Consider the following 11,573-nt stretch of genomic DNA (forward strand, 5'->3'; position numbering starts at 1 on the left):
AAAAAGAGGAGATGTAAGTAAGGAAGGGATGAATGGACAGGAAACGGGGAAAGAGGAGATAAAAAAGGGAGGGAAGAAAAAAGCGGTAAGAAGAATGGAGGTTGGGAAGTTGGGAAGCTGGAAAGGAGGGAGGAAGGAGAGGAGATGTGAGGAAGGAGAAAGGAAAGAAAGGATAAGAAAGTAAGAAAGATTTGATGACTGGCATGCTGGCAAACTGGTTGACTGACTGACTGGATAAATGAGTATGTGGAAAGGAAGGGAAAAAGAAAGGAAGGCTGAAAGGAAGGCTGAAAGGGAGTAGGTAAGAAAGAAAGGAAAAGAAAGGAAGAAAAAAATATGATGACTGACTGGCTGACTAAAAGAATTAATGAAAAGGAATGAATGAAGGGAGAAAGAAAGATAGAGAAAGAAAGAAAGAAAGAGAGAAAGAAAGAAAGAAAGAGAGAAAAAGAGAAAGAAAGAAAGAAAGAATGAAAGAAAGAAAGAAAGACTAGCACTGTTTAACATATACACATCCAAATCACACACTTTCCATTCCCTATATTAGTTTTCTTAGTAAATATAGATTCTCATGATTACATTAAAAGCAGATAACCACGCTTCACAAGGCAACATTGGAAGAAACAGATAGTCGACTCACTGGAAAGAAACGAAGCGGCGAGCAATAGAGGAGGAGCGGAACGAGTCTAGATAAAGTTAATCCATGCGTTGCGTTTTTAGTCAGTTCAGTCGAGTCTCCGTTGATACTGAACGAGAGGGAGGGAAGAGGAAGAGAAGGAGGAGCAGGAGGAAGGTCTGGCTGGAGGGAAAGGTTAATAGTTAAAGAGGGAAGATACTGAAGGTTGTTAGGTGTTTGTTTGTTAGTTATGTTGTTTGGTAGTTATCCAGTTATGTAGTTAGTTTTTGTAGATTGGTAGGTAGTTATATAGGGAGTTTATTTCCGTAGATTTTTGGCCGTCCTCTCCTCATGCGTGTCCCTGAAGGATGGAAGAAGAGAGAGAAGGAAGAAGAAAAAGAGGGAAGAGGAAACTGAAGGAAAAAAACCCAGGAAAAACGGAAGAAAAAGAAGCAACATAAAAGGAAGAAGCGATAAAAGGAAGGAAAGAAAAAGGAGGAAAAGAAGAAAAAAAGAAAGCACAGATGAAAAAAAAAGAGCAAAAAAGGAGGAGAAAAAGGAAAGGAAAAATATAAAGAAGGGAAAAAAGAAAATGAAAGGAAAGAGGAAGACGAAAAAGTACGGAAAAAAAAAAATAACAGACGGAGGAACTCTATGGAAACGTACCGCTGAATATCGCATGCCATCACCACCACCGCGAACCAACAAATTTACAAAGCCTGCCAGACAGAATCTCTCCCACCCACCCACACACCCTGCCTCACCACGCCACGCCCTGCTCCCCGCACCGCCCTTCACACGCCAGCAAGCACGGAGCGGCGGCGGCGGCGGCGTGGCGTGAACAAGATAAACTTCCACATGGGTATCGGGCGCACATGTTTGCTTTCCCATGTACTGGTGGCTCACGGACGCTGCCAAGGCCTCTACTGTGTGCTTCGTTGCTCATTCCACGCCATTGCACACTCTTGGCTTATGGAATTAATGGGTAGAAGAGACGTATGGAGAACTACTATGTGCATTCTTTTAGACTCGTAAATAGAAGGTAAAAGAAGAAGAAGAATGAAAGAGAAGCAGAAAAAGAAGGATGAAGAAGAAACAGGAGGAGGAGGAAGAAGAAGGAAGAAGAGGAGGAGGAGAAGGAAGGAAAAGAAGTAAGAGAAGGAAGAAGAAAGTATGGAAGAAGAAATAAATAAGGAGAAAGAAGGAATAAAAGGAAGAAGAAGATGAAGAAGAAGGAGGATGAAAAAGAATAAAGAATAAACAGAAGACAAGAAACAGAAAACAGAAGAAGGAGAAGAAACAAAGAGGAGGAGGAAGAAGAAGAAAGAAGAGAAACAAGGACGAATAAAAAGGAAGAAAAGGAAGGCCCAAGAAAAAGAAAGCAGAAGAAAAAGGACGAAGAAAAGAAGGCCGAAAGAAGAAGAAAAAGAAGAAGAAAAAGAAAGACAGAAAAAAACCGGAGAAAATAAAAACAGGAAAATAAGAAAGAAGAAAAGAAGTAGGAAGATAAAGAAGAGAGAAAAAGCCGGACGAAGAAAATCAAGAAATGGGAAAAAAAAACTCACTATGCTTACTTTTCTACTCCTAAATACTGGGTAGAAGAGAGATCAAGAAAGTGCACAAGTTACGTAGATGAAGAAGCAGAAAAAAGGTGTGAAGTAAACGTTTTAATAGGGCCTGGAGTCTTCGGCGGATCACTCTCTCTTAATCATTCTATCTATAACGGGAGCATACATACACTACTGCGCGTGGCCTCAATGCTCATCTCCGGCGCATTAGCTCTGACGTGGGAATACTATCAGGTTTACTTATATTACTGAAACTGATTTGTCATACTAACGGATTCTGGACTTCTGTTTGCCCTGACATTTATAAAGAGAAAAGAAAGAGATAGTTTTGCCTTACGACTGTTTCTGCAAGCGATAGACCGATCAAGATAAAGTTCAAAGGTGCAAGGAAAAACCTGAAACCTATTGGCTTGGAGCGAGTTGAAACTTTGGTGACCTGATGCCTGGGAGCACATGGGGTTGAGCTGAGCGACAGCCCTCGATGATTGACAGATGATAGAAAGGAGAGCAGATTGAGCCCTGGACAAAGCACTAGATGATCAGCACTTCCCCTTCGATGTTATATAATTCAGTAAGGTGAAGGAAGATTGTTCCAGGATTACGTGAAAAAGGAACAAGGAATTTGTATTTCTGATGACATTTTGAATGAAGATCCTTTAAGGTGTTGGTCCGTGCATCTTAGTGGAACTGCTTTTCTGAGCCGCTATTTCTGAATTATACCGTTTGGTTTGGTTCTTAAATTGGTCAAATAATTTTCGTTGAATTATTCAGATACTTGAAGATTTTAGAAATTATACTTGAAGATTCGTTTTCTGAAATGTAAAGAATCTCTCGTTGAATCATGATTCCTCGTACTCGCCTTAGTCGTTATGAGTTCAATGGATGTTCTTTCGATCGGTTTCAGTAAATCATGGACCATGTCACTTCCTTGGAGAGACCCTGAACTGTTGTTATATCGGTTTGCACGCGTTGTTACCTCAGTTCCAATTTAGCCATGAATTTCTGTGATTTCGTCACTGAGTTGTGATATGATTCTGAGCATAGTTCTCTTTTTTCGTTTATCACGCAGTGTCCAGTTTGTTTGTTGTTTTTTACAATCCTGTTCCTCGCTATCTCCTGCAGCATAGTGTTTACACTGCTTTTGTGTACTCTTTATTTTATGACTGCATGACTATTCATTTGAAGACATTGGTTTTGATTTGCCCATTTTTGTGCATTTACGATAATTTATATTTTCTTTTCTGAATGATTAATATTTTTGGTCTTGCACCATATTGGCCTTCTCGGTCTTTTTAGTTTATTGGATTATGTATTTGCATCACTTGTTCTGCAAATTGATTGAGTCCATATATATGATGAAGAGAATGGGTCCCAGGCTTTACCCTTTCGAGTGTATGACCCCAATCACGTGGCTGAAGGCTTGCCGATAGCTTGAGGTTCTGTCACTGGTACTGAGAGTTTTCCGATCGGTGAGCCAATCTTTGAGGTTGCATCACGATTGAGTTGAGTAATTGTTGTTTTTCTCGGAGGCCAATTGGAAGGCCGTTTGTTTTCATTTCGTGGACTTCAGGTATGTAATTGTTCTGTTTTTGTATATATCTAGTAATCAATATATTACTTGAAAGTCTTAAGATATAACATCACTGGGGATGAAGAAATCTGTTTTCATACGGCATTTCGGAAGTGTCTTTAATTGTCTTTTAGCCTAACTTTACACATGTTTTTCCTGCGTTTTTATGGGTCTCTTATTTCTCTGTACTTCTAACACTGGAACCTTTCCTGCTGTGGTGTTCGTAGTTCTCTCGTTTTTGAACCTTTTTTCAATCTTCCTGCCTGGTTTTTAACATAGGTAGTTCAAATTTTGAAGAATTTTTTCATATGCTCTTGAGCCGCGTGGAAAAGTCGTTGTCCGAGTTTGAGTCTGAAGTCACTCTTTAACCGTCTCTTTCACTTTTTTTGGTCGTGTTAGGTTTATTTTTTAATCTGATGAAATTTCCTTCGTTTTTACTCAGGAGCTTCATTCATTCAGGTCAGGAACACATTGTTGGCACATTTTTGAGATTTTTCGTTTTCTGAATACTCTGGTAAGTGTTCAATCAGCCATCGTACATCTGGGGATTCTTAGTGACGGATGTTTCCAGATTTCCTGTTCTTGATTTGGCTGATGTTTTTTACTTTCATTTGTGATGATGTCTGAAGAATTTTTTTGACCATTCTTTATACTTGTTTTGATTTTTGTTTTTGAGGCTTGTTTTTTTCTTATTTTTTGAGGTGGCAAGCTTTGAGTTTGTTGTTGTTTTACGCGCCAAGGTTTATGTTTCTTTTTTTCATTGAGGTATAACATTTTTTCTGGTTTTTTTCGTTGGTTTTCCTTTCTTTCTCTGGTCACGGACTTTTTTTTCGTTATACACGCTTTTTTTTTTTTTCTGGCACTGTACTTTTCTTTTCCTCACCTTGATGCTTATTTGTCTTTATCCCATCGAGTCTATTTGTGGTTGTCCCAGGTGCTGTTCCGACAGCTCATTGCATTGTGGTTTTTTTGTTGGTCGCAGTCTTGCTTTTTTTCTTCATAGTAGCAAATTGGTTTTTTTTGGTTTTTGTAACTTTGACGTTTTGTTTGAATTTCACGGTGATCACATTTTCGAATGGACTACAGGTTTCATTAAGGTGTGGGCGTCAGCATTTTATTTTCTCTTGCAAGACTCCCAACGTTTGTTGATTTCAACTTCTTGTTGGTTGAGACAGGTCGATTTCTCTACCTAATTGCTGTAACTTCTATTGAGTAATTGTCCTTTTGATTGATGTCTTCAATTATTGTTACCCTACGATACCCTATTTTTTCTCCAGTCAATGTTTGAGTTGTTGTGTGAGGGCAGTGTATACGGTAATAAGTGTGTTGTCAGTACCTTTGTATTAAGTGTGAGTGTTTTCAGTATTTGTTTGTTGTTTCCTGTTTACTTTATTTATGTTATTTCGCTTTTTGTTTATCATTTTATTATTCCACTATTCCAATGTTTGGCTCTTGAATTTATTGTCGTACTTTTGGCCGTCGCATTTTTGCCTTTCTTATTTTGTAATTTTTGGAAAGCTCAGTTACTCTCTAAGAAATCTGAGTTTGTTAATGTTTTAATTTCGCGCTACATCTGGTTTCTCAGTTTGTGCGTTGGTTTCACTTCATGGTGGATGCTCCTAGTTTTGCGCTTTTCTGTACTAATACATTCGCTTGTTACTTTGTGTTAGCGCGTCGTGTTTTGTGAGTTTATGTTTGAATGAGTTTGTTTACGTGAGTTTTTTCTGCCTTTTGTTCGCTTGCAAGAGTTGTCGTTGGTTTGCCTTTCTTTATTTGCCTACGTTTCTCGCCTCCAAATTTTGAATAGGCTTTTTCAAAACTGGTTCTTTTGGGCCTCGCTCCCCAGCTTTGAGAAGCTTTCAACTGAGTTTTCACCTGCATTTCATCGAGCCCGCCCTTTTGGCGCTGGTTTAAGTCTGTTCATGTCCGTGCTGCCAACCTACTTTGTCGTCGGTTGCGTCAGGCATATTGACGCCGTGCCTTCTGACGTTTTACTATGTTTGAGACTTGTATCGTATTACGCGCTGACGTCGTTGTTGACAGGGAGTCGATTTGATGAGGTTGACTCTTTGATATCGGATTCCGTTGTATTGAGATTACAACCGGTGGTTTTTTGAGTTGACTGAAGGTCGTTTGTTCCTGTGATGATCAGATACACTGTGTCGAAGGTTCTTCGACAACTGAAACTGTATGTCAGCTGATGGGAAATATCGTCCAGTTTGGTACAGGGATTGACACAGCCTCACCAACGGCTCCTTTCTCGCCTGTAAAAAATCTGTCAACCAACCTCACCACACTGTTCCCCACTCAGATCCTTACCATGGTCAAATTGTCTCTAGTAGTTGGTTTGCCGTTACCTGGTGACCAGGTCCAAGGTGGTCTTGTGGTTCTGTCTGAAGTTCCCTGGGTAGGTGAGGGACAGGTGGTGGAGGTGGGAGCGTGGTGGGGGTGGGGTTGGGGTGTGAAGGAGTGGGTGGAGGGGGAGGTGGGTGGAGGGTGGGAGGTGGGGTGGAGGGATGGACAGAAGGGGAGGATCAGGAGGGAGGAGGGGTGGGTGTGGGAGGGAGGGGGAGGATGGAAGAGGAGATGGGGGGGGGGAGGAGGTGTGAGAGGGAGAGAGGTGGGGGAGGGTGGAAGGATGGAGACTGTGGATGGAGGAGGGAGATGGGGGAGGAAGGGGGATGGTAGGGGGATGGTAGGCGGGAGAGGGCGTGAAAGGTAAGGTGTGGGGAGGAGGGAGGAGTGAGATCAAGGGGTGAGGAGAGAGGGAAGGGAGAGGGGAAGAAGATGAGGAGAGGAGAGGATGGATGGGATGAGGAGGGAGGGAGAGGGATAGAAGGGGGGGAGAGGTGGATAGGAGGAATGGTTGGGGAGGAGTGGGGAGGGGTTCCAAGGTTGGAGAGAGGGAGCTGAGGAGAAGGTGGAGGATGGGGAAGGAATGAGGAGGGGGAGGAGGAGAGGGGAGGAGGGAAGGGGAGTGAGGAGAGGAGGGATAAGAGAGGGGGAGGTGGGAGGAGGAGTAGGTAAGGAGGGAGGTGGGAAGGCGGCGGAGAAGAGAGGAGGAGAGAGGAGAGGAGAGGAGGAGGGTGGGTCAGTCAGAATATGTCAGAGAGGGAGAGGCTGGAGAGGGAGGGAGAGGGAATGACGTCTCACGTCACAACTTCCTGAGCGTTTCGCGTCATTTCAACATCGTCAATCCTAGTTAAGTGCTTGAAGAGTCGATCCAAGACACAATACATAGACATTCGAGTGACTTGAGTTGAAAGAAAGTCAAATTTGATACTGCACAATATCAATGTGAAATTACCGGCATGGTTACAATTCCTTTTTTCTTTTCTTTTTTCTGTAGCAAGAAACTTTAGTTATGATATATTTAGGTTAAAAAAAATATAGTATAGGTTAAAAAAATATAGATAGCGAAAATTTATGGATGTTCTAGGTTATGTTGAAGTCTAGGTGGTGTGTAGGCGGAGGGGGGTAGCGGGGAAGGGGGAGGGGGGTAGCGGCAAGGAGGGGGGTACTTAGGCAATCAGGATAAAGATGATTATTTTCCCCGGTGCAAATTGGCTGTCACTCCTCATCACGGCGCCAGGTAATCCACTTCGTACACCTTACCTGAACCCTGATCTTCCCACCTGTGAGGAGTGTGAATGATGATGATGATGATGATGGTGATGATGGTGGTGAGGAGGGGGAGTCAGTGGAAGTGGGAAAGGAAGAAGGGGAAGGGAGAGAAGGGAAAGAGGAGGAGGAGGAGCGCGGATGAGAAGAATGAAGAGGAGGAAGAAAAAGAGGAGCAGGAATAGTAGAAAAAGTTTGAAGCTAAGGATTGTGAAATTGGAGTATGTTATTTAATAGCAGCGGAAAAGTATCCCTAATCTCCTTAAGTTAATTGATTTGACTTTACATTTGTAGTTTGCGGTAAAGCATATCCCTTATCTCTTGGCTTCATCGTTTCTTTGTCATTATTAGCTTATTTAGTTGTTTAATTGGACGGGAAGGAGATGAAGTGAGAATGTGATATGATAAGTAGTTTGTGGCAATGATGTTTTTTTTTCTCTTGAGCTCTTCGTCTCATTCTTCTCTGGTTATTATCAGCCGAGATTGTCGTTAAATGGACAGGAAGAAGCCCACGAAAGAAAGAAAAAGAAAGATAAAAAGAAAGTAGAGGAAAATGTAATGTAATGTTGTGTGTAGTTATTGGCAATGGTCGTCTATATTTATTTCATGGTCTTTCACTTTTCTTTATATATCATTGTCAGGTGAGTGAGTTAGTTTAGTGGACGGAAAGAAAACGAGGTGGGAAAGTGTAGTTTGTGGCAATTCTAATATCTCGTTTTTTTCTTGGCTACTTAATTACTTTGCTTCTCTTTTCCTGTTCCATTATCTGCCGAGTTATTATTTTTTTTAGTAGAGAAAGAGAAGACAAAAATAAAATGTGAGAAAGTGTAGTTTGTGGCAATTCTAATCTCGTTTTTTTCTTGGATACTTACTTTCCTTCTCTTTTCCTGTTCCATTATCTGCCGAGTTAATTTTTCAGTAGACGAAGATAAAATAAAATGTGAGAAAGTGTAGTTTCTGACAATTCTGACCTCTCGTTTTTTCCTTGGCTTTTTTGCTTATCTTTTCCCATGTCATTATCAGCAGAGTTAATTTTTTTAGTAGACGAAAAGATGACAGAATTAAAATGTGATGTTATATGCAGTTTGTGGCCAAGCCTTTACATCTCTTTTAGTTTTTGGTCCTGACGTTGTAGCTTGTTTCTTTTTATGACATTATCCGCCGAGTGAGTTATTTAGTGGGCGGAAAGAAACGCGGTGAGTGTGTGACGTTATTTCCCGGGAGATAATTATTGGGCGTGATTTAATTCCGCGCTGTCGCTCAGGCCGCGGCGTTAATAGTGTTATCGCCTTAATTTTTTAGCGCCTGAGAAACTTCAGCAGAGGAATTTTCAGATCTTTGGAAGCCCTCTGACCTTTCCTTGACCTAACCTGACCTGAACCGATTCTCTCTCTCTCTCTCTCTCTCTCTCTCTCTCTCTTGCAGCTGGAGGTCACTAGGAGGGGGGTGGGGGGGAGCGGCACACACACACACACACACACACACACACACACACACACACACACACACACACACATCTCCATTTTAACCTCCTTTCTTATATCTCTCCGTTTTTACCTTCATCTACCTTTCTTTCTGCCTTACTTCGTTTTTCTCTCTTCTTCCTCCTCCTCCTCCTCCTCCTCCTTCTCCTTCAAGGGTTTTCAAAGCGACGAACTTGGAAGACGCCGGGAGTAATGTTAGTCTTTGGCGTCTTCACAGCGAGGGACTTTCAGTGTCGGACGCCGTGGGCAATGTTATCTTTGTATAATTCGTTTGCATGACCACCTCAAATATGCAGTGAAGTTTTGGTCCCCTAATTACAAGAACGTTGAATTGCTGGAGCTCAGTGACGCACTACGACAATAATACCATGCTTGACGGTTCTGCTTTATAATCAACGACTCAAGTGATTTGGCCTCTTTACCTTGAAAAAGAGTGGACTTCGAGGGTATCAGATATAGGTTCTTAAGTACCGGAATAAGTACAGGAACGTCAGTCATGCCAAGGTTTTTGACATATACTGGCAAGAATATTGTCTTAAACCAAGTTACCCGTCATTGGAACAACCTCCCTGTTGAAGTAGTTAGTGTGAGAACGATCGACTGCTTTAAAAGAATAGCTTTGGTCGTTACTTTGTTGCGTCAGGAGTGAATGGAATGATCCCGTAAGTACGTACAACAGCTGCTTTAATCTGTGTTGCATGTTATTAAAGGGCCAGAAGAAACTAATTAAAACACTAAACCAGGTAACGCCGCTTTGAAAGGTATTTGCGTTTACTCCTCCAAACCACCTACCCCATCATCACCACCACCACCACCACCACTACCTTATCTAACCTCTCCTCCTCTTCCACCAACGTCACCACCACCACCACCATCACCTCTTCCACTATGATCACCACCATCACTACCTTATCTAGCCTCCTCCTCCTCCTCCACCTTCAATACCACCACCACTTCTTCTATCATCTTCCTCCTCCTCTCAATTCTCCTTCTCCTCCTCACCACCACCGCCATCATCTTCGGGGAGGACGCTATCCCTTCCCATCTAAATCAACTATGAGTCTCTGTGTAAATATTTTAGTCGCCTTCCTTCCCATCCTCCTCTTGGACATTCACTGTATTGGAAGGCTGAATTTCTACCTAGCTATTTCTCCCTCACCTGGCTATATCCCTTCCTTCCTGCCTCCTTCCTACACCCCATCCTTTGTTTTCCTTCTAGTCCTTTACTTCCTTTTCCTTCCCTTCATTTATACTCCACTTACATCATCTCCTTTGTTTTTTCCCTTCTATCTTCCCTTTCCTTTCCTTCCTTTCCTTTATCCCCTCCTTTTGACATCCCTTCCTTTCTTCTTTCCTTCCATCCCGTTACTTCCCTTTCCTTCACGTACTTTCTTTTCTTCTCTTCCCTTCCCTTCCCTTCCCTTCCCTTCCCTTCCCTTCCCTTCCCTTCCCTTCCCTTCACTTCCCTTTCATTCCATTCCCCACTCATCCCCTCCCTTCCCCTCCCTTCCCTTTCCTTCCCTTTCCTTCCCTTCCCTTCCTATTCTCTTCCTTTCTTTACCCTCCTTTCCCCATTTCCTTGTTTCTCTCCTTCATTTCTTCCTTCCTTCCTTTACCTTCTCTTTCCCCAAATTTACCATTCTCAATAATACCCTTCCCTACTCTCTCATTCAGGTCTACAGCGAATCTCAACCCACCTAGTCTTCTCCCTCTCTTATCCCTCAAGTACTCACCTTCACCCCTCCTCCCTTCCCTCCCTCACTGCCATTACACCTGGGTACTCTTCACACCTGCCGTCGTACCTTGATGAGATGGGCCGCGAGAATCATATGTGTTGTGTTAGTGCTTTGGAGTGTGAGATGATATGGTGAGGTGTCCTGTGCGTGGAGGGGGGGGGAGAGAGAGAGAGAGAGAGAGAGAGAGAGAGAGAGAGAGAGAGAGAGAGAGAGAGAGAGAGAGAGAGAGAGAGAGAGAGAGAGAGAGAGAGAGAGAGAGAGAGAGAGAGAGAGAGAGAGAGAGAGAGAGAGTTATAGTTTCCTTTGAGACAAGTAATCTAAATAAAAGATCTGAACACCTGTGCGTAGACAAGCCAGGTATATCTAGTGAAAGAGGAGGAGGAGGAGGAGGAAGGAGAAGAAGAGGAAGAAGAGGAGGCTGAAGATAGCAATGAGCCTGAGAAAATGAAGATATGGAGCCGGAAGATTTAGAAGCTTAGCAGGAAGAGGAGGAGGAGAAGGAGGAGGATAGTGATGGCAAGGAAAAGCAAAGGAGAGACGGAGGATGATGAAGAGAAGGGAGACGGAAACAATAAGGAGAATTACCCACAGAGAAGATAGGAAGGGCGGCTTAGGAAGGAATGAGAGAGCTGCTGGTTGAGGTAAGGGGAGGAGGAGAGGCCAGAGAGGGATGGGAGCTTTTGGGAAGAGGCTGCCGTATGGAGAGGAGAGAGTAGGGGTAAGAAGTTACTCGCTGCTGACTGAATTATGAGCAGTATATAGGAGGGGATGAAAGGGCTGAAGCTGTATGTGAAGAGAGTAGCAGAGATATGAGAAGGGTACAGATAGGCTCACTGTTGACTCTATTAAAAACAAACTGAATTGAAGGTAGGAGAGGATGAGGGACGCTTATGTGATTGAGGAAGGGAATGGAAGAGAACAGACTCGATGTCAATAAGAAGGATAAATATAAAGCAACCTAACAACAGAGCAGGAAGA

The sequence above is a fragment of the Eriocheir sinensis genome, chromosome 46 (genome assembly GCF_024679095.1).
Source record: "Eriocheir sinensis breed Jianghai 21 chromosome 46, ASM2467909v1, whole genome shotgun sequence".
In the NCBI taxonomy this organism is placed as follows: Eukaryota; Metazoa; Arthropoda; class Malacostraca; order Decapoda; family Varunidae; genus Eriocheir; species Eriocheir sinensis.